At 37.9% G+C, this 23,964-nt stretch overlaps 1 pseudogene; it reads right to left on the bottom strand.

Moving 5' to 3' along the window:
• Nucleotides 1-6,931: 6,931 nt before the first annotated feature.
• Acadvl-ps1 (acyl-CoA dehydrogenase, very long chain, pseudogene 1) lies at nucleotides 6,932-22,007 on the bottom strand (annotated as a pseudogene).
• Between the last annotated feature and the right edge of the window lie 1,957 nt (nucleotides 22,008-23,964).

Raw genomic sequence — 23,964 nt, 5'->3', positions numbered from 1 at the left:
GCTATTCTATTCACTTCTAGTACTGTGAATTTTGTTTTAGGTGCTTATTTTTCATATAATGAAATATGAAAACTGGTGTAACCATTGGCTCTCAGAAACCAGAGTAGAGTATCATTTAAGATCTCATTCAGTTCAACTGAAGTTTTCCTTTAAATTTAAATGTTTTCATTCTTTGGGTCAAAGAGCAGAGGAGTTTGTATTTGACTAGATATGTTCTTCTGTTTGATATGAGCCAAGGGAAGTTGAAAGGATAAAGAAATACAAACAAACAAAAAACCCCAATATAAACAAAAGTCCTGAGTTTCTTATTGTAAGTAACCAATTATATATACTCGAACGGACCCAGCTGCATTCCTGCCCAGGCCAAAGTTCTGGGTTCCTGAATGGAACACACACACACACACACACACACACACGCACGCACGCACGCACGCACGCACGCACGCACGCACATGCACGCACATGCACACACAAACACACAGCCTCTATATTTTAATATACCTTAAGCAGCTGAGTGCCTGGGTCACTTTTAAATCTCCTCAAGGCTAATATACTCCCCTCCAATACTCCTGAGTTATTACTTACTAAAATCTATATTCCATCTTTGTTGCCCTAGGCCCAGTCAGGGACCTCACTTGGGTCTGCTCTTCTCCTGCTGTTACATGTTAGCTGTCTCTCTGTCATGCACTTCTTAGGCATGGCAGCTACTCCTCTTCTGGTATAGCAGATTTCTCCCTTCCTCCCTTTCTCCATCCCTTGCCTGGGAATCTTAAAAGTTCCTCCTCTGACTCCCTGCCGAGCCAGATTCGCAGACCCAATTAACATAATATAAGTAGCATTAGACCAAATCCACAACAGTTCCTGACTCTGGAGCCACAGACAACTCAACCAGAAGCATCAAGGTCATGTGCAACACAAGATTAAGGCAGACAGTACTGAGGTTCTGGGATTCTAATAAACAGGGATAGAATTCTAGTTCTAGGCTGCTGCCAAGCATCTTTGAATTAGAAGAATATTGCTAAGAACATTCTGGCAGTGGAAAAATTGTTTCATGAATTATGTGGAGCTAGGTTTCCTTGGATTGATGGATGTTTTTAATATACATGACATAATTTTGAGAATATGGGGCTATTGGTGCACAGTTTATTTTCACAGTGCTTCCTTCAGTTTAATCTAAGAAAGATTATTGTCTTTCAGATGGGAGAAGAGAATCTCTGGAGTCTACTACTAACAGGAAGATTTGAAACATTAAATAGTCCTTTGGATGAGGTTTCAGGGACATACTATGGAGAATGGCCACCATCACAGTAAAAAGCTTGAGACCTAGGTTTCCACTGGTCATACGATACTGGATTAAAAAGGGGTCAGGTAGAACCTTGTACTTTGATATCTTCCTATGAAACTTGTGATGATAATATGTTTGTTTGCTGATCTTTGCCACTATCCCATGTACTTTAAAAAATAACTGAGTTTTGATTAGCTGCTGTTGTTATAGGGCTCATGGTTTAGTACTATGGAGTGGAGGCACAAATATTATGAGATTGGGGGTCTAATGGATAAAGAACACAAGTGTGTCTTGGGTAAAAAGGTGAGGGGTTAGTGTCATTCATAACAAATATATGCTTTTGGTGCAGTGGTAGAATTCTATGTTTAGACCTGTTTCTGTGGATTATGAGCAGTGGAAAGTGCACATGGACTGGGAACACATGAGCTTCTTCCAAATCCAGGAGACTACTGGGTGGTTGGAGAAACTGACTCCAGACTGCTTCATGTCCCAGATTGAGACTATGGGCTCAGTCTTCTCAGAAGGGGTGGCTCCTGAGCCTCCACTTGACTCTGTGACTTGGCTTCTAGCTTGGAAAGGAAAAGTGTCTGTTTGGGGAGTATGCAGGCACCAGGCTGTTAGGAGCAATTTAACTACAGTCATCCTCACACAAACATAACAGCTCTTGGCACACACATGTTTATTGAATACTATTAAAGTTAAGTTGAAACCAAGACATTTTGCTCTACACTGTATGCTTATTTCAGCACTGAATCTCGCAAATCAAATGATGCTTTAATTTTTCTTTCCATCAATGTCCCACATTTACTTGTCTATGAAACCCTTAGTAAATTTCAGATTTCTTCAAATTCTCTTATAGCATTGTAGAATGTTAATATGCCTCCTCATGTCTTGTAATATAATTTTGTCAAGAGAAACAGAGCCTTATCTGGAATATCTAAAAGAAAAGTTCTCAGGATTCACTACAAAGAAAAGCTTGGTTCCAGGAATATTTCTGAACTAGAATAACTATATTGGATATTCCTTTGCCAACTTGATACTACCATGTCTTCTAGAATGTGGAGGGCATGTTGTTGTAGATGACATCTCCATGTAAACCATATGAACTGCTTTTTATTTTAATAAAAAATGTACATTTCAGACAGAATGCTTTTCTACACTTATTTAGTGATTCTGAAGTTCTCCTTCAAAATCATCCAGACTATAGGACTCAATCCTTCAGGAAAAGGTTATTATTCTCAATGAAGGAAAATGACTAGACATCATAGATAAATATAAAAATGCCATAATAATCTTCTACATAGGTGTTATTTATTAAAGCAGAAATAAGTAGAGAATAAAGTAAATATGTATAAACTTGCATATGTATATGTAAAGTTTTGAACTTTGTTATATAAAATTCAAGGATAAGTCGTGTAACATTGCATATTTTACCTCAGTCATTGTGGGCATGGACCACCAAAATGTTTCTGTGAGATTTATAGTGGACTAGAAAGAGAGAAGATAAAACTCAGGTCAAGGAAACACTGTGAGAAGGTGAACACAATGCTAGAAAATTTGATAACTAATTTGATATCAAATTCATTTTGATAGTTTAATCAAACTCGGACCTGGCATATAAAAGATACAAACACAGATAGGAATCAGGAGACAACACTGGACAGTGGAGAACAACATTTTTCTGAAGACAGGAAAAAGCATACAACAACTCTGAGTTCAAAACTGCATGGGATTCAACTGCCATTTTATTTTTATTTTTATTTTTGATTTTTTTATTTAATAGTTTATGTATTTACATTTCAAATGTTATCCCCTTTCCTGGTTTCTCCCTCTCACATGCTTCATCCTCCTGTGTCGATACCCATACCGACATTGCCCCAAGAACCAGGCGTAAGCCTGCAGGATTAAAAACACACACATGGGTTATTCATATTAAGAAAGAAAACCAATTTATTAGCTTTATTTACCAAATATATACCCCAAGTTGACCAGGTGGAAAAATCTGGGAAGCACAGTGGACTTCAGTAACAAAAGACTGAATACATGCCCCAAATTTACTAGGGAGAAATCCAGGAAGACCAGCCTAAAACCTTGGAACAAAAGACTGTGAAAAAACAAAAGGCAGGAATGAATTGACCATCACCCAGGTGGGTCACTACCTGGGTCAGGCTGTTTCTTTGTTAGAAACAAAAGGCTTCCACATGCATCAGCAAGGCTCAGCAGGGGTCAAACCCTGCAAGGGACCCAGAAGGGAGACTCTGACACCCCTGCTTCTATGAGGATGCTTCCCTACCCACACATTTCCCCCTCAATACCCTAGCATTCCTTTGCACTGGGGAGATTTCACAGGATCAAGAGCTTCTCCTCCTATTATTGACAGACAATGCCATCCTTTAGTAATGGACATCGAATTATGATTAGTCTTCTGTCTTCTACTTTGTCCCTGTCTAATCACCAATGTCACTCAACCACTCCAATCTCCTGAATTGTTTAAAAGATGAAAATATTGCCTACAGTTAAATATCCAAGGATTTGGGATTGGAAACCAAATCTATGGCATATATATGAAAGGACACCAGACCAGCAGAACTTGGCATTGAAGCCTTTTATGGTAGGTAGGTGGCATTACTCAGGATGTCAAAGGTAGTAGCATAATCAATAATGAAGCAAATAAGGATATTTATAGAATGAGTAAAATGAGAATGTTGAAAAAGTCATCAGAATATGTCAGGTTTCATAGTGCTATGGCAAGGATGATTCTTAATACTTTTAAAATGACCCTAGTTACCTTGGAAAGAATGGGTTTCCTTATGGTATTTTTATACATGTATATCACTGTACTTTGCTCATGTTTACTTCCTAATTACATTCTTTATAACTTTCACTGGTCTCATTTATAGTCCTCCTTAGTATTCAAATATGTGTGTGTATGGGTGTCCATACATATATGTATGTATTTAAACCTTGATTCCACATTAAAGACAGAATGCAATATTTGATATGATCTTCCTGTTTTTCCCATTACTCTTTCTTTTTCTATTATTATCCTTGCTCTTAACTGCTACTTCCTCCCATTTAACTCACCTCAACTCTTTCATGTAGAAGAAAATATGGCTTTCTGCACATACCTTATTTCATATAAAAAGATAATTTCTAAGTCCATCCACTTCTCTGAAAATGATATAACTTACTCTATTTGCATCCAAATAAAACTTTGTTGTATATAGTTAAGTGTACCACATTTTTAAAATCTATTTTTTTTTGTTGATGTACATGGAGGCTGGCTGTGTATGATGCATAGTTTGCTAAAACATATATGTGCAAGTTTCTTGGTCATGTGCTGCTTAGGTTCTCTTGGGTGCTGATAGTATTTTTTGTTTTCAAGGATCTTCCAGTCATGGCTTAAATGTAAAATATCCCACACGGACTCATGTGTTTGAACACTTGATTTTTAAATTGATGATGCTATTTGGAAAGCGTTGAGACATTTAGGAGATGGGTTATGGCTAAAAGAAGTACTCACTGAGGCATTAGCATGGATAGTTTTAGCCTATGTCTACATTCTCACCTGAGTTTTCTGCTTTCTGACTGTCCCCATGATGTAACCAGTCTTTTGATGCTCCTGACACCACAGGTTCAAGCCACATATGTTGCCATATCTTTGCCAACATGATAGGTAATATTCCCTAGCCCATGAGCCAGCTTGATTCCTTCCCCTATAAATTGCTTCTGGTAAGGATTTCATCCTAACTATTAGTAAGCAAATTAATAAGAAAACTTGGCCAAGAAGTAGTGCTTTAGTGATGATAAATCTGGTGATGTTTGTTTATTTGTTCATCTTACGGGCAGTTATGACTTATTTGTGATGCAGATGTAAAAGACCGTCAAATTGTAAGCTAAAGAAATCTTTTAATGCCATAAGCAAAGTTTAATGGACCTTTCAAGAGTGAGTACAAAATTCCATAATGCCTATCATACTGTGTACAAGAAAGACTGCATATAGTTCAGAAGTCATCAAGGAACATGGCTACAAAAAATCCATAGTTATGGCCCAAATAAATCTTCCAGAATTTTAAAACAAGAATGAGTTTAAAAGTGAGAAACTAATTTTGGACATGCTTACAAGAAAGTTTTGGGTTTGTCATTGTTGTTCTGCAGTTTTTTAGCTAAATTTACAACATTGGAGCAGAAAGTAAAGCATAATGGTGAAAAATGTACAGTTTGTCAAGCAAAGGAATATGAGCAATGTTCAAGTGGCAAACAAGACAGTTCTGGGAACAACCCCCATAATTCCTAAGCAGATTTGGCCAAGCAGAGAGAAGCCCTTCATTTTGTACTGCAGGCAAGATCCCACCCATTAAAGGCCCTGGTATCTTAAAAAGCAAATTAATTTGCAAATAAAATGCCAGAAAGAGCTCGAATGAACATAAATTTCCAGGGCCCTCTTCTAAGACAGGGATGCCTAAAACATCTGACTATTTTTTATCCATTGGGAAAATCAGAGACACCTACACCTGTGTTTTAAGAGGACCAGGCTACATCTTTATTCAATGGTAGAACTTTATATTCCTATTTGTTGGGAATAAAAAGGGCAAATTTATGAGGTTGTGGAGGCTTGCACAAAGGTTCCAAGGGGCTGTTGAACTTGGGCACCATGATGTAGGACCAGGTCAGCTAGTTAGAGATCCTTAATGGGTTATGCTTTAAGCTGTGAAGATAAGACCTAAGTTGCACTGGAGTTCAAAGAATGCTGGAGATGAAAACAACATATGGTTTCCACAAAATTTGTTGGAATGCAGTATAGTAGAAACAGCTCAAGAGAAAGTTTCGAACATAGTTGGAGGAATGGAGTTACCTAAAAGGAGCCTAAGTGTTACAACAGCTAGCCCCAGATGTTCATGTGATACAAGGTTTCATGTTTTCCTAGCTGTGTCCAACATAGAAAATTATTTATTTATTTATTTATTTATTTATTTATTTATTTATTTATTGTGAGCAAATTTTTATTGGGAAGAAAGTTGTCAACTTAAACAGCAGCAAATGAAGAGTGCATAAGGAAATGCCCTGTTTTCACAGACAGATGTAATCTCCAGAATATGTGACACAGAAGACATTTCAATCTGTGACCCCAAGCCAGGATGCATTAAGCGCTTTCCCATTCAATCTAACACTTCTGGATTCCTACTAAAAAAGAATTTATAGTAAGAGCATGGAAAAGTTGTTTCTGAAAGGAAACCCCCAAGAAGGTTCAGAAAAGCAATGTAGAAATCAAGAAGTCATTATTAGAATTACTTTAAATTGTATGCACTACATTTCCGTATATTCACAGTGATACAAAACACAGTCACTTGCAGAACTGGTTCAGATTACTTAAATATCAAATGTGCTGTCTGTCCTCTACACAAGTGTCTGGAAGTTACTCGTGTTTATATGAAATGAAGCTATTGATACATTTCTACAGCAGTAACTGCACACCAGGAAGACTGAGACAACACAAACAAAGGGATGGAGTTTTCCCAAAGCTGCAGTGTGAAAAAGACTATAAACAATTGGTCCCATATGCATGTATGGGCTTCCTTGCTAGAGGAAATCCAAGTAGAATAAGGAATGGAGATGTAAAAAGGCTTTCTTGATGGGAAGGAGGTTGGTGTCCTGGATGACTTTAGTTCTCAGCCCCCTCCGCTGCATCACATTCTTCTCCTGCACAGCCTGATGTCCATAATGTTAAGTTGTCTCTAAGCAACTGCATGATGAGGATGCTATCATTGTAGGAGTCTTCGTTCAGTGCACCAAGCTCAGCGATGGCCTCATCAAAAGCCGTTTTAGCCAGTGTGCAGGCAAGCTCGGGATTATTAAGGATTTCATAGTAAAATACAGAAGAGTGAAGAGCCAGTCCCAGGCGGATTAGATGGGTAAGTTGCATCTCTTTCTTGCTTATATCAAATGCCTCTTGGTAGGCTCCTTGGGAATTTTCTATCGTTTGTTTTTGATCATCACCACAAGCTATTTCAGCAAGATACCGGACATAATCTCCCTTCATTTCAGATAGAAGAACTTACTCTCTGGATTAGTTGCATTGGCTATTAAATACTTATCCAACAACTCCAGGACAGTGGTGCAGATGGACCTCAGCTCAGACTCCACTTTCTCCCAATAGTCCTCGATCAGCTGCAACTTCTTGTCCGAGGTGTCGGTCTTCTGCTCAATGCTCGAGATGACCCTCCAGGCGGATCTGCAGCCCCTGACCACGTTCTTGTAGGCCACTGACAGCAGGTCAGCCTTGCTCTGTCACGGTTTTCATGCAGTTTGGCCATGTTGTTGTAGCTCTCGGCCTGCTTGGCCAGCTTGGTCTTCTGGATCAACTTGGTCTTTTCCACGGCGAACCAGGGCGAGTGCCGAGCCGGATCTGGGGTCCTCCTTTTAGTCAACGCAGCCGCGATGCGAGTCCAATCTTTTTATTTTTAATATTAATATAATCACATCATTTTTCTTCCCCCTTCTCCCTCCACATCCTTACATAAGTCCTTTGTTCTTTTTCAAAATTTGCAGCATTTAGAATGGGACTGTTTCATGGATGCCATTATATATTGGAAATTTGTAGCATTTTAGTTTGTTTATTTTAACGGTACAAAGAGATTCCTTTGAATCTCAGAAAAGAATTTAGAGTTTTGAAGACTATGTTAAGGTCTGTTGAAGTTCAACTGGATATACTTTGTGTTAGGAGAGAGAGAGAGAGAGAGAGAGAGAGAGAGAGAGAGAGAGAGAGAGAGAGAGAGAGAGAGAGAGAGAGGTTTGTAGGGAATTATTTCTCAAAGATACATGCATTTCAACATTTAACCACGTACTGCTTGGAAAACTGTGGATTTTATCTGGGATGGGGCAGGCAGCTGAAAAATTGTTGTAGAGACAAGAGCCAGACATTAAAGTTTATAGCTCAATCCCACTATTAAATCAAGCTCTCTGCTTCCTGACTTGTTGCTAAGACACAATCAGCTGCCTTGAGCATCTATCACCAAAACTTCGAACTGTTCTCCTTGTCATGCTTCCCCTGGCATAGGCAGCTCTATTCACGGAACCAGGAGGCAGTATAAATCTTTCTTCCATGACTCCAGCCACGTATATAGCAGAGGATGGCATTGTCCAGCATCAATAGGAGGAAAAGTCTTTGGTCCTGTGAAGGCTTATCTCCCCAATGTCGGGGCATTGAGGTTAGAGTGTGAGGGTGGTAGTGGGCGCATCCTCATAGAAGCAGGGGAAGGGGAGTGGAAGTATGGGAGAAGGAGAAAGAGGATAACATTTGAAATGTAAATACATAAAATGTCCAAGAAAAAACAAAACTTAAAAAAAATGTTTCTTTCATTAAACCATTTTCTGTCAGGTATTTTGTATATGTGAATAAAAGTAACTTGCCCTGTGTTGATCCCCAACCTGCTGAGCACACATTGTCAGTGACAGTGTATGTAGATTTCTTCTGTATTGAATCCATGTCTGTATTCATCACAAGTTTACCAACACTATAATGGCATTCTGACTAGGGTGAGACATAAGGTCAACACAGCTCAAGTACTAAGTTGTTAATATTTTAAGTAGGATACCTAATCCACAGAAGTTGGTAGACATAACTGTTGGATACTATGAACCTGAGCCAAAATATTGTGCATAATTGACTGAATCTATAACCTATAATTTCACCAGATTTTTAAAGCAGTTTTTAGTGTTTCATATAATGCTATTGCCTTTAGATTCTCAGACTAAAATGTATTTCTTATGTGACTTACATGCATAGGGCTTGTTTGTTTTGTTCACAGAACAGTTAGAAAAAATAGAGATATAACATTTTCATTTTCTGTTAATTTCAAATAAGCATTTGAAGTTTTATATTCATTCGAGTGACAATAACAGAATAATATCAATTTTACCTTACATTTGCTGCTTATTATCTAATTTGAGATATTTAGAAAAATAAACATTTTAGCAAAACATATTACCTTTCATATCATTTGAAAGATTCTGCTTTAATATTCTTTTCGTTCATACATCTTAAGCTGGGAACATTTTGAAACAAATAAGTTTTTAAATACATGAAGATAGTGTAATAAAATGAGTTCTTATCAATGGCCACATTCCAGTATCAATGATGAATAGAATCTTGGTTGGCATGTAGTGTATGTTCAATAAATATTTGTTGAACTGAATTGAAATGAAATCCATTGTTAATATTTTTCTAGTAACCTGAGTGCAACTAAGTAATATACAAATTGGGAGGCCCTGTTTTGGAGCTAAACTAACACTAATCATTAAATATTGTATTTGGAAGCAGAATTCAAAGTTCATATTTAAATCACTAACCATGTAGAACTCTTCCTTTCTGGAATAGATGATGTAAAAATTTCAACTCATTGACAACTTTTTATATTGAAAGAAAATATACTTATAAAATAAGTGCAAAGAAAACAATGTTTCATTTTGAAACCTTCAATGACAGAAATTTTCAAATTTTAGCATATATTCACTATAGTTGGAAAACACAAATTCTTGAAATTAAAATAACATATACCACAGGATCAAAGTTTATTCTAGCTTAGAACATTCCCCAGAATCGCCCATTTTTTATTTGCTTATTTATTTATATTTTTAAAATTAGAATGTAATGTCTCCCTTTTGGATCCCTGGGACATGGATATTGCACTATATTATTTTTATGGTTAAATAAAATTCATTAATACATATATATTTCACAATTTTATTGTCCATTCATCTGTTGATAGACATCTAGGCTGATTTGATTTGTTTCCTGTGTTCTTGTGAAAAAGCAGTAATTAATGAATGTACAAGTGTCTCTGTGGTAGAGTATAGAGCCCTTTGTGCATGTCTAGCAGGAGTTTGCAATCTTCTTTACTTTAACTTTATATTCAATGAGAAATCTTAAGTTTATTTATTTGTTAAGTGATTCTGAATGGGATATTTTTCATTATAGAAATAAATGTACCGATTAATGCCATTACATTATAAATGATAAAATAAAATTTCTATCATTCAATTAGTTTACTGTTAAAATTGTGTATGTTTACACAGATTTGCAAGTAGGTAGATAGGCAGATGTATAATCAGACAGAAATAGATAGTAGGTAGATAGATGAATAGATACATGCATATGAATATACATATCTTGAGAGAGATACTATACATATATATGTATATATATGTGTGTGTGTGTGTGTGTGTGTGTGTGTGTGTGTGTGTGTGTGTATGATAGATCACCTAAATGGAAATAATAGGGAATCTTTGGAAATGAGGATCAGTTCTTAGTCCAATAATAGTCTTCATAAGGCAAAATTGCTAGTAGAAACAGGATTTAAAGAAGCTCATGTTACAAAGTGTTTCTTACAAATGATTTCCAACAAAATCTGAAACTTCATAAAGAACCATTATTGATGAGTTCTATCTGTGTTTGTACTGAGTTGTTATATTTGGAAAGAGGTATTCTCTTATGAAGTGTGGGAAATCTTGCATCAAATATTAGGCTAAATTGTTGCCAGTGAACATGATTTTATGTCAGAAACTGAATCAGAATATTTCACAACAGCACTCAGGTCTTTAATTCACCAATATTCAGAACATAAATGTCATACAATCCAACAAGCCAAGTGCTTATCCAGTCCAACCACTGAACTTAATATGTTTCATATGTGAAAATAAATCATTTGTTCACATGAGGAAAAAAAGCAAAGTAGCTTAATATGAAATTATAGAATGGAACCCTTGTAAGAGCCTCAGTCTAGTGCTCTAGCCCCTTGGCATGAGGCACTTTTGCTTATTTTCATTGGCTCAGACCTTAGGCTGGCAAGGCAGCCTCTTGAGACTAAATTTTGCTGTTTACATCACTAACTTCGAATGAAGACTTCTATTCTGTTAACTGTAACTTTTCTAAATCTCAGGATCAATAATTTCTTAGCTGTGACAATCAGGAATGAATCCAAGAAATTAATTCCATATTACTTATTTTGTACCACAAGTTCAAGCTCTCAGAGGGGAACTGAGTTATTTGTGTATGTCTTAAAAGCAGAAACCAAGTACAGTAGCTTTCCACTGAGTGCTGAACTCATGCCAAAGTCAATATAAAGGTTCCTATTGGTTGTAATTCTAATATCTAATAGATAGACTTTCTCTTCAACAGATGAGTTTCATTCCAAAGTCATCTTGGGCTAAGGTAAGATTAATTTAAAACATAATTAAAATATAAATACCTTTCAAAAGATAATTAAAATATAAAAAGCTTCTCATGCTTCAAAAGTCTCTACATAAAACAATTAGTTCTTTGATAATTGCAGAATCACAATTTTACAAAAGGAAAACCATAATAAAGGTTCAACAATCACACTCAAAAAAACTTGCTTGCAACCTCAGATAGAGAATTGAATCATCTTGTATCTATTATTTGACGCAAATTACGTTTTCTGCTCTGTTCCATAATTTTCTGTCCCCAATATTGCTGTGAATATTAATAAAATAAAAATGAATCCCCATAATAAAGAACATGGTAATTGTAGGTATTTTATTTTATTTACTACCTGTTGTTCATCAGAAGATCTGAAGAAATTGAATTTTCTATATTGTGTTAAATGTGAAAAACTACTATGAATAACTGGCAAAACAGAGATTATTAGTAAATATTGAAAAAAATCTTGGTTTCTTTATTTATAAATTAGGAGGGACCACTTATATATTCTATTTTAAAACTATATGAGTGATTGAATCGTGAAATACACGATTAGGTGACAAAAATGTTCTTTATCGAAGGGACTTCTTTAAAGAACAGAGCAAGGATGAAATTCATGAAAGAGTTAGGGGATAGATTACATATGTTTATAATAATTCATAAACAATGAAGGACCAACAAGAATACTTCATTATTATGAGGGCTTTCACACTTAGGGTTTTCTTTCTTTTTTTTTTTTCTTTATTAACTTGAGTATTTCTTATTTACATTTCACTTGTTATTCCCTTTCCCGGTTTCAGAGCCAACATCTCCTTAACCCCTTCCCGTCCCCTTCTATATGGCTGTTCCTTTCCCCATCCTCCCCCCAACAATCATGTTCACTGGGGGTTCAGTCTTAGCAGGAACAAGGGCTTCCCCTTCCACTGGTGCTCTTACAAGGATATTCATTGCTACCTATGAGGTTGGAGCCCAGGGTCAGTCCACGTATAGACTTTGGGTAGTTAGTGGCTTAGTCCCTGGAAGCTCTGGTTGGTTGGCATTGTTGTTCATATGAGGTCTCAAGCCCCTTCAAGCTCTTTCAGTCCTTTCTCTTATTCCTTCAACAGGGGTCCCATTCTCAGTTCAGTGGTTTGCTGCTGGCATTCGCCTGGGTATTTGCTGTATTCTGGCTGTGTCTCTCAGGAGAGATCTACCTCCGGTTACTGTCGGCCTGCACTTCTTTGCTTCATCCATCTTGTCTAATTGGGTGGCTGTATATGTATGGGCCACATGTGGGGCAGGCTCTGAATGGGTGTTCCTTCTGCCTCTGTTTTTATCTTTAACTCCCTATTCCCTGCCAAGGGTATTCTTGTTCCCCTTTTAAAGAAGGAGTGAAGCATTCACATATTGATCATCCGTCTTGAGTTTCATGTGTTCTGTGCATCTAGGGTAATTCAAGCATTTGGGCTAATAGCCACTTATCAATGAGTGCATACCATGTGTGTTTTTCTGTGATTGGGTTACCTCACTCAGGATGATATTTTCCAGTTCCCTCCATTTGCCTATGAATTTCATAAAGGCATTGTTTTTGAAAGCTGTGTAATATTCCATTGTGTAGATGTAACCACATTTTCTGTATGCATTCCTCTGTTGAAGGGCATCTGGGTTCTTTCCAGCTTCTGGCTATTATAAATAAGGCTGCTATGAACATAGTGGAACACATGATTTGTCTTTGTTATATGTTGGGGCATCTTTTGGGTATATGCCCAAGAGAGGTATAGCTGGGTCCTCAGGTAGTTCTGAAAGAATAAAAAATGCACCAAAAAGTCAGAAGTTTAAAAAAGTCCCAAATACCTCAAATTCCAGACCCTGCTCTCTACCTGTACTAGCTGACCATAAAGTTAGATTAAAATCTTAGAGAATAATCTTGAGAAACAGGAAGCTCCTCCCAGGAACTGATGGACCATAAAGTTTAACAATCTTGAGAAACAGGAAGCTCCTCATTGTGATTTTTCATTAGTATTCTCGACACTTTCCAATGACACCATCCCTGCCCCCTCGGGTTGTGGTTTCTCCCTTTAAATACCCTTTCTCCCAGCCTTTCGGGGTCAAACTCCACGGCCCCTGTGTGGGATACGAGTCTCGACCCCAGTGCACTGGTTCCTATCAATAAACCTCATGTTTATTACAGCAAGGACGGTCTCACATGAGTTCTTGGGGGGTCGCATCATCCCGAGACTTGAGTGAGGGTCTCCCCGCTCTGGGGGTCTTTCAGTTCAATGTCCAATTTTCTGAGGAACCTCCAGACTGATTTCCAGAATGGTTGTACCAGTCTGCAATCCCACCAACAATGGAGGGGTGTTCCTCTTTCTCCACATACATTTAGGGTTTTCTAAAGCTATCTCAGGCAACAATGTACAGAATGAACATATGGTTGCCGTAAAAAGATGCTAAACAGAAGATGCACTGAGGTGACTTTACCTGTTAACCAGATGTTAGGAGTGTATCTTTTCTTCCTTCCTTCCTTCCTTCCTTCCTTCCTTCCTTCCTTCTTTCCTTCCTTCCCTCCCTCCTTCCTTTCTCATTTCCTTTGGCTTCCATTATTCAGTGTGTCATGGTTCCCTTCTTTGAGACTTGCTTTGTTTCACTTCTTTGTGATGAAATCAATGTGCTATAAGAGTACTAGGTGAGGATATCAGGAGATGGGTAGCAAAAAAGCAGAAAATTCTTTTGTAACTTGCAAACAATACATGATGATACCTTTGTATTTACATTGCTGGAAGTAAGAAGTTAGTTAACAATGCATTTAAGATTCTAATGCCCATAATGGTTTTAGACCAGATAAAGTTGGGTGTAATAAGTGATTTTCAAAAGAACTAAAAGTAGCTTAAGATGAATTGGCTTTGTATCAGAAACATTCTAACTCTCCATAATTACGAAAGTCTAATCAGTTGCTCTATCTTGTTGAATTTCTGTACATGTGTTCTGTACTCCAAGAACTTAGTTCCACAGGCCCTATAAAGAACTATTAATACTACTTTTGCACAGATACTTTTAACTGTTGGTCTAAATGGGGATGGTAATTTCAATAGCCCAAGCAAAACAGCAACAGGTTTAAGTCAAGTACTTTAAAGGGAGATAAAAGGATATTACATAAAGGTTGAAGATTTGTTGTCAAAATCATAGGTCCTTTCACCAAATTTTAATATACTTTAAAAAATGAACTTGGAGAAGTTGTTGAGACTGCTCAGCAGTTAAAATGTCTTCCTGCTCTTACAGAGGGTCCGAGTTTGCTTTCTAGCACCTCTGAAGTAGTCCATGTCCATTTGTAATTCAAGTTCCAGAAGATGTGATGACCCCTTTTGGTCTCTGTGGGTAAGAGACACACATGTGATGTACTTACATAGAGTCAAGTAAAATATCCATGCACACAAAAACTAAAATAATGATTTTTTTAAACAGAGGAACTCTAAGAAAAATGAACACATGGCATTTGTAAACTACCTTTTCCTGGATCCCTCACATGAACCAGCAAATGTTGCCTATCCTGTTTATATGAAAACTTAGCAATTTGAAGCATTTTAAGGTACATAAATCTTTGCCACAAATGAACCATAATCTTTCTGTAGTTAACTTGAACAAAAGATAGCCATAGTGACAGGTTTTTTTTTTTTGTTTTTTGTTTTGTTTTTTTTTTTTTGGTCTTGTGAGCTTTTATATGTATAGTGCCTTAGAATGACAAACTATAAAAATGAATGAAAGGTAAGGCCACAGTTAATCTCTCACCACTTACAGAAGGAAAGCTAAGGAATACTAAAGGATTATTTATTATTCTTAAAATATTTCATCTCCTCATTTGTGTTGCTTATTTATTGTGGCAACTATTGTGTTTGACCCCCAAATACCATTTCAGTGTTATTTATTTTGTTTCCTTCAACCATACTTTCTTCATTTATGCGGCAACATAAAACAGAAGATACTAAAGTTGGCACTCCTATTGTCTCTGCAAGAATATTTAACAAGCAGTATACAAATATTTTACTCTTATATCACATTTCAATAAAGAATATTTTAAATTTGTAGCTAAATTGGGGTACAAAAAAGGCTTTCTATCAAATATTTATATTTCCTAACAAATTACAGGTCATTTCTAGTACACTATTAATTTGTTTGCTTTATTATACATTTTAATATTTAAAATGATTTTAAATTAAAAGATATTTTGATCATAGTCTTCCCCTCCTCTAAGTCATTTTAAATCCTCTTCCCCTTCCTTTCACCCAACTTAAAGCATCTTTTCAGAAACAAAACTACAATATAACAATAGCCTCCCAAATCAAGAAAAATAAAATAAATTTATACTGTAAAATGGAAACAAAACAAAGCATCAAACTATGACCAAGTAAAAGCATACATAACACACACACACACACACACACACACACACAAACACACACAAACACACACAAACACACACACACACACACCACCACCACCACCACCACCACCACTACTACCAACAACAACAACAATGACAACAAAAACAACAAACCTGTGGAGTCCTTTATATGTTGGTATGTTGGTTAACTACTCCTGAACATGAGGCTCGTCCTGGAGTGGTTGATATATCCAGGGTTACAATTTTGACAATATAAAGCTATTTTTATTTCTCAGTAAGATAATTCATTTATATATGTATATGTATTATATATTATACATTATATATTATACTTCATACATCATATATTGTATGTCATGTTATATGTCATATGTCCTATATCCTATATCTTATATACCCTACATCATATAATACATATATTATCTGTATATCATGCATTACATATTATATATTGCATATTATATAGTATAGGCTATATATTGTGCCACATTGTAATAATATATCATATATCATATATCACACACATACACACACATATATATAATGATATGTATATATGCTATATGTAAAGCTAAATAAAATTTAATGAGATAAAACAACAGCTATCACATTAATGTTGGGCAGGACAAATCAACAGAAAGAAAATAGTCCAAGGGTCCAAAAGAAAGCACAAAACTCAGAGATCCAGTTGTTCACACACTTAGGATTCTCATAGAAATACTAAACTGGAAGGCATGATTCATTCACGGAGGGCCTGGTGCCAACCGATGCAGGCCCCTGTGCAAGCTGCTTCAGTCTCTTTGAGTTCATATGAGCTTTGCTCATGTCTACTTAGAGGTCATTGTTTTCTTGATGTCCCTCTGGCTCATACACTCTTTCTGCCTCCCTTCCAAGGGTTTCTTGAGCTCTAAAGGGAGGTATAAGGTAGAGACATACCATTTATAACTGATTGCTTCAAGGTCTCTCATTCTCTGGGAATTATATAGTGTGGATCTGTATTTCTTCCTATCTGCTGTGAGAGAAAGCTTCTCTGATGATGAGTGAGCAAGGTACTAATCTTTGAGTATAACTGAATATCTTTAGGAATAATTTTGTTGCTACATTGTAGCTGTTATTGTTGTTTTAGACCAAGAGTATTTGGTTTTACTTCAGGTCTCTGGGTAGCTAGTCTCTGGGTAGCTAGTCTCTGGTTCTTGGTAACCCATGAAATATCTAGTATGGGTTCCACCTCATGGAGTAGGCCTTAAGTCAAATCAGTTATTAGTTGGGTACTAATGCAAGCTTTGTGCAACCATTACCATAGCATATATTACAGGCAGGGCACCATTGTAGAACAAAGACCATTTGTGGTTTGGGTTTTATGTTTCTCTTTCAGTAGCTTGCAGTGTACCATCTTGTACCAAAGATGTTGGAACTTAAGTTCTGTGTAGGCACTAGCTAGACATCTCCATCTGCAATGAGTTTACTGCTATTGTCTTCAGCATTGGGACTGTGCTGTCAATTAGGGGTAGAATCTTTATGGAGTCCCTTTGGTGAACAACTCAATTTAATGCTACCCAGTCCTAGTACTAGGTATTTTGTTTGATGAAAAGAGATGATCAGTCAGGACTCTGTCTCCTTTATTATCTAGCAATATCATTTAGATCACCTTTATCTATATCTACATTTTACAAAGTTTCTAGTATATTTACGTTTCCAAACTACTGCTCAAAGTTTTCTTTCTTTATTGTTTTTAAATTTATATATGTTGTATTTTTTCCCATCTTTATTAACTTGAGTATTTCTTATTTACATTTTGATTGTTATTCCCCTTCCCAGTTTCCGGGGCAACATCCCCCTAACCCCTCCGCCTCCCCTTCTCTATGGGTGTTCCCCTCCCCATCCTTCCCCCATTACCACCTTCCCCCCACTTTATTTTTTTAAACTATTTTTTAAAAAGATTTATTTATTATGTATACAGTGTTCCACCTGCATGTAGACGTGCAGGCCAAAAGAGGGCACCAGATCTCATTATAGATGGTTGTGAGCCACCATGTGGTTGCTGGGAATTGAACAAATGACCTCTGGAAGAGCAGACAGTGCTCTTAAACTCTGAGCCATCTCTTCAGCCCAGGTTTCTTTATTTTTATTGTCTCTTTTCATATTTCTTCCCATAGTCACATCTCCCATTTCCCTTATACTTAATCCTTCCATTCTAGCTCAGGACTGATACATAATTATTTATTATACTTCCCTTCAAACTTTGAAAGAATAAGTTCTTCAAATCCTTGTAGATATATAGTGCATAAAACTTATGTAAGATAGTAGCCTTATTTATAATAGCCAGAAGCTGGAAAGAACCCAGATGCCCTTCAACAGAGAAATGGACACAGAAAATGTGGTACATCTACCCAAAGACTATACACGGACTGACCCTGAGCTCCAACCACATAGGTAGCAATGAATAGCCTAGTAAGGGCACCAGTGGAAGAGGAAGTCCTTGGTCTGGCCAAGACTGAACCCCCAGTCAATGTGATTGTTGGGGAGAGGGCGGTAATGGGTGGAAGATGGGGAGGGGAACACCCATAAAGAAGGGGAGTGGGAGAGGTTAGGGGAATGTTGGCCCAGAAACTGGGAAAGGGAATAACAATTGAAATGTAAATAAGAAATACCCAAGTTAATAAAGATTGAGAGAGAAAAAAACTTATGTAAGAAATTTCTATCCTGTTCCATGAAACCAATATCATTTTACCCTGTTTATTCCCTGTATCTTGTCAACAAAGATTTTATATATTCAATTGTCTATGTAGCCGGAAGTTCAGAAATATGGTGTAAAACATTTTCAACAACTTATTAATTTAAGAGAAATTATTTTAGTCATGTTACTCTATATGGCCGTATAAACATGACAAAAAGATATGTGCTGTTGTACAAAAACACGTTTTGTTACCTTGTAGAGTGGCCAAACAAATTGGCCTTACATGACCAGGAAAGAAAGCCCCATGTTTTGAACTGATCTCTCTTAGTTTAGATGAAAAACAACTTACTAGTAATGCTGAAAACTGAATATATGTTTCAATTTATCACCTAGCCTGATTTAAGTTTAATGGTTTTTAGGTTTACTTCTGGTAGAGTGCCTTTCTTCTGGCAGATATTATTTCTTGTAGGGTGGCAGGCTGTGGAAAGTACCCTGATTCCTGGTTGTGATAGGTCAAGCCCTTGGGGGACCCTTAGGGATAGCAGGCGTATTCCCAGTCTTCCAGGAGATCAGAGCTTTCTCATGTAGCTGCAACCCTCACAGCACCCTGTAGAGAATTTTGAGAGAAACCAGTCATGTAGGGCAATGCCCCAATCCCCTCCTCCACAGGTGAGGACATGATCACAGGTCATGTAGGTTCAAGGCAGATCAATTGTAGATGCAGGACCACGCCTCCAAATGTGTAGATGAGGTCTTCCCAAGCTTTCAGACCAAACCAGTACGAAGTACCTGCTGTCAGACCCTGACCCATCCAAAAACTATTTCACTGCCATGTTCAGAATTAAATGTGCGCAGGAATTGTTCCATCGTCTGAGAGCTTATGTCATAAGAGCTGGAACACCGAAACTTGGGGAAGAGATCTGCTCTCCCAAAATCGCAGCCAGAAGTTTCCCTGCACCCCTGGACAGCTAATTAGTCTCCTGCTGACTCAGCTCAGCTGAGCAACCAAAGTGGCAACGCTAGAGAGAAGGACCAGCAGCAGGGACAGTGAAAGCTGTCCCCCTCCCTGCCCAAGTTCTCTTCCCTTCTCTTGAACCAGTGCACCAGCCCCACAATTTCTTTCAAAAGTAAGTAGGTAAGGATCCTTCCTTCTGACTGCCTTTTAGGTAAGGACTCCCTGGAGTCTTCCTGCTGAGTCCTCCTATGTTGAGACATAGAGATGCAGCTCCCAGGCAAGATCAAGTAAGGACTGGTAACAGTTGCAAGTAGAGGCTGGAATGCTGGCCTTAAACTATGTTCTGCTGTGTCCTGCTTCTGTGGAATCGGTTCTTAAGCTTTCTTGGTTATGGCTAGTATATTTTGATAATAATAATAAGAAGGGTGATTTGTTATGTGAATATTTTGAAAAGAAGCCTTTATTCAGTCTTGCCTTACCAGTTCCTGGTATTGTAGGAATAATGATCTTATGGTATCTTGCCAAAATGGAAATTGAAGTAATGCATATTCATATCTATATAGGGATTAATAAAGCTTGCAACTGCATACAGTTGCTTCTGCCTTTGCTCTGATCCTGTGTCCTAGTTGCGTGTGACTGTACCCAGGGCCCCCAACATACTAGAGCCCTTTCACAGAACCAAAGATGTAAGCAAGAGGAGAGGTTAAGAAAATTATTAAAGGAAATTTAGCTTGTTGGAATCAGTGCCAGGAATGGCGGAGATTCTTTCTCAAGTCCTTGCTACAACTACACTGTCTAATTGTTCTGACGGTGAGAGAGTAAGCCTTGCCAGCACCACCCTTCTGACTTCAGTTACTCTCCTTATTTAAGATAAAAAGTATGTCAAGGGTTTAATTGGTTTGGGGTAGGAAAAAAGGTCTAGAGAAGGTGTGTTAAACAGTCATTTCTGCCTCTTCTTGATGATGTGATATGTGGTATGACATTAGTTTAAAGGACAAGAGGAAGATGCAAGGATGATGGCTGCTATAGCTGCTGAATTGATGTTGTTTAATCCCACCAGTTCTATTGAAATGTGTACTTGCAACACTGATTCTGATTTAGGAACTGCATAGAAACTAGAAAAATAGTTTTAATATTGTTCCTATCAATGAAGAGCTGATAGTCTAGCAAGAGAGTTAGATTAACATGGAAAATATTCCAGTAGAAAGCTTTCTTTTTTCTTTTTTTTTTTTTTTGGTTCTTTTTTTCGGAGCTGGGGACCGAACCCAGGGCCTTGCGCTTCCTAGGCAAGCGCTCTACCACTGAGCTAAATCCCCAACCCCGAAAGCTTTCTTTAAAAAAAAAATGCCTTACATAGAAAGAACAACAGCATCAAATCCCATCCCCACCCCCGCCCAGTGTTCCCAGGGACTGAACGGACTGAACCACCAACCAAAGAGTACACATGGAGGAACCCATGACTTCAGCTGCAAATGTAGCAGAGAATGGCCTTTTCAGACATTAATGGGAGGAGATAGGGCAGGGAGATGGGGGTCAGTGGGTGGAGGAGCACCCTCATAGAAGCAGGGGGAGGGAGGATAGAATTGGGGTTTCCAGAGGGGACACTGGGAAAGTGGATAATATTTGAAATGTAAATAAATAAAATATCCAATTAAAAGAAAAAATACCTTACAATGCTGTCTTAAGATTTTACTGCTGTGAACAGACATCCATGACCAAGATAAGTCTTATAAAGGATATTTAAATTGTGGCTAGATTACAGGTTCAGAGGTTCAGTCCATTATCACCAAGGTGGGAACTTGACAACATCTAGGCTGGCATGGTTCAGGCATACCTGAGATTTTTACATCTTTCATCTGAAGGCTTCTAGTGGAAGACTGATTTCCAGGTAGTTAGGACTATGATACTGTAGCCCATGCCCACTGTGACAAACCTACTTCAACAAGGCCACACTTTCTAATAATGCCACTCCCTGTCCCAAACATAAACAAACCAACACAACTGCCATGAGGTTAATTTCAGAGAAAAATCAGAAACTGTATTATGAGATGTCATAACTGTGGCACCATGCACAAGAAAATTTACTATCAAACTCTTTCTCTCTCTCTCTCTCTCTCTCTCTCTATATATATATATATATATATGTATGTATATATATATATATATATGTGTGTGTGTGTGTGTGTGTGTGTGTGTGTGTGTGTGTGTGTGTGTGTGTGAATAATTAGGTTATGTAAGTTCAGGAAAGGTTTCCAAAAATCAGAAATTAAAATTTGTAGTCCTGCGTTTTATCTTCTTTAATGATTTAATGTAGCTGTGGTCTGGATGGAGGCAGCATTCCTCCACTGGCTGTCTCTGTTAGACTATGATGTGTACCCCAGATACCGGTTTGGGAGGATATTTGGCCTTCTGTTCCTCATTGCTGACCAATATAATCCCTTTGAGGCCAATAGTTTGGTGTGCTGCCAGGGTCACTGTGATAGATCCATCCATACCGGTAATATCCCCAAGCCAAGCATATGGGTATTGAAAATTCCCACGCCACCATATTCTTCTTGAACCTGTATCCCCCAAAGTCCCAGGCTTTTCAGTTTTTTTGAAGGAGTCCCCTAGGATTTTCTCCCACTGGTCAATTTTTTGAGAGTCTTCTTCTTCGGTTTAAAAAAAAATCTCTCCAATGGTTCTCAAAATTAGCTGATTTCACCAAGTTCATCTTGACTAACTTCTGGAAATGGGAAAATATTTTCTGCTTAATGTTGCCCAGGAAGAGCTCATGGTGAAAGAGTGGCTCTGATTACTGGGTGTGGCAGGCCACATCTAATCCTGAAGACTTAGCACCTGGGAGCTCCTGCTGCAGTTGCTGGTGTAGCCTCCCCACTAAAAAACAGTCTACTGCATAGAACACATGAAACTCAAGACGGATGATCAATATGTGAATGCTTCACTCCTTCTTTAAAAGGGGAACAAGAATACCCTTGGGCAGGGAATAGAGAGGCAAAGATTAAAACAGAGACAGAAGGAACACCCATTCAGAGCCTGCCCTACATGTGGCCCATACATATACAGCCACCCAATTAGACAAGATGGATGAAGCAAAGAAGTGCAGGCCGACAGGAGCCAGATGTAGATCTCTCCTGAGAGACACAGCCAGAATACAGCAAATACAGAGGCGAATGCCAGCAGCAAAACACTGAACTGAGAATAGGACCCCCGTTGAAGGAATCAGAGAAAGGACTGAAAGAGCTTGAAGGGGCTTGAGACCCCATATGAACAAGAATGCCAAGCAACCAGAGCTTCCTGTGACTAAACCACTACCTAAAGACTATACATGGACTGACCCTGGACTCTGACCTCATAGGTAGCATTGAATATCCTAGTAAGAGCACCAGTGGAAGGGGAAGCCCTTGGTCTTGCTAAGACTGAACCCCCAGTGAACATGATTGTTGGGGGGAGGGCGGCAATGGGGGGAGATAGGGAGGGGAACACCCATAAGGAAGGGGAGGGGGAGGGGTTAGGGGGATGTTGGCCTGGAAACCGGGAAAGGGAATAACACTCGAAATGTAAATAAGAAATACTTAAGTTAATAAAAAAAATTAATTAAAAAAAAAGAACAGTCTACAACCAGACCCGCTGTTATTGACTCCAGATTTCAAGTCTGCTTATGATAATTTTAATCCTTGTTTCCCACCCATTGGAGTGACTTGGACTTTTAAAGTAGGTTGAAGTACATTTCTATCATGCCTCTGGCTGTTGTTGGACTACCCAGCCTTCTCATCTAAGCCAATTGAATAAATCCAAGAGAAAAAGATAGCATTTTCAACAAATGATGCTGGTTCAACTGGAGGTCAGCATGCAAAAGAATGGAAATCGACCCATACATATCACCCTGTACAAAGGTTAAGTCCAAGTGTACCAAGGACCTGCACATCAAACCAAATACACTCGACCTAATAGAAGAAAAAATAGGAAAGCGTTTCCATCACGTGGGGAAACTTTCCTGAACAAAACATCAATGGCTTGTACTCTAAGATCAAGAATTGACAAATGGGACCTCATAAAACTGCAAAGTTTCTGTTAGGCAAAGGACACTTTCATTAGGACAAAACAGCAACCAACAGATTGGGAAGGATCTTTCCTAATCCTACATCTGATAGAGGGCTAATATTCAAAATATACAAAGAACTCAAGAAGTTAGACTCAAGAGAGCCAAATAACCCTATTAAAAATGGGGTACAGAGCTAAACAAGAATTCTCAGCTGAGGAATATCGAAGGACTGAAAAGTACCTAAAGAACACAACACCCTTAGTGATCAGAGAAATGGAAATCAAACAATCCTGAGATTGTACCTCACACTAATCAAAGTAGCTAAGATCAAGAACCCAGGAAACAACTGATGGTTGGGATGCTGTGGAGAAAGAGGAACACTACTCAATAGCTGGTGGGATTGCA

Source organism: Rattus norvegicus, chromosome 5 (genome assembly GCF_021556685.1).
Source record: "Rattus norvegicus strain SHRSP/BbbUtx chromosome 5, alternate assembly SHRSP_T2T, whole genome shotgun sequence".
Taxonomy (NCBI): domain Eukaryota; kingdom Metazoa; phylum Chordata; class Mammalia; order Rodentia; family Muridae; genus Rattus; species Rattus norvegicus.
Note: the sequence above shows the minus strand (reverse complement) of the source record. Positions and strands in the feature narration are given on the sequence as shown.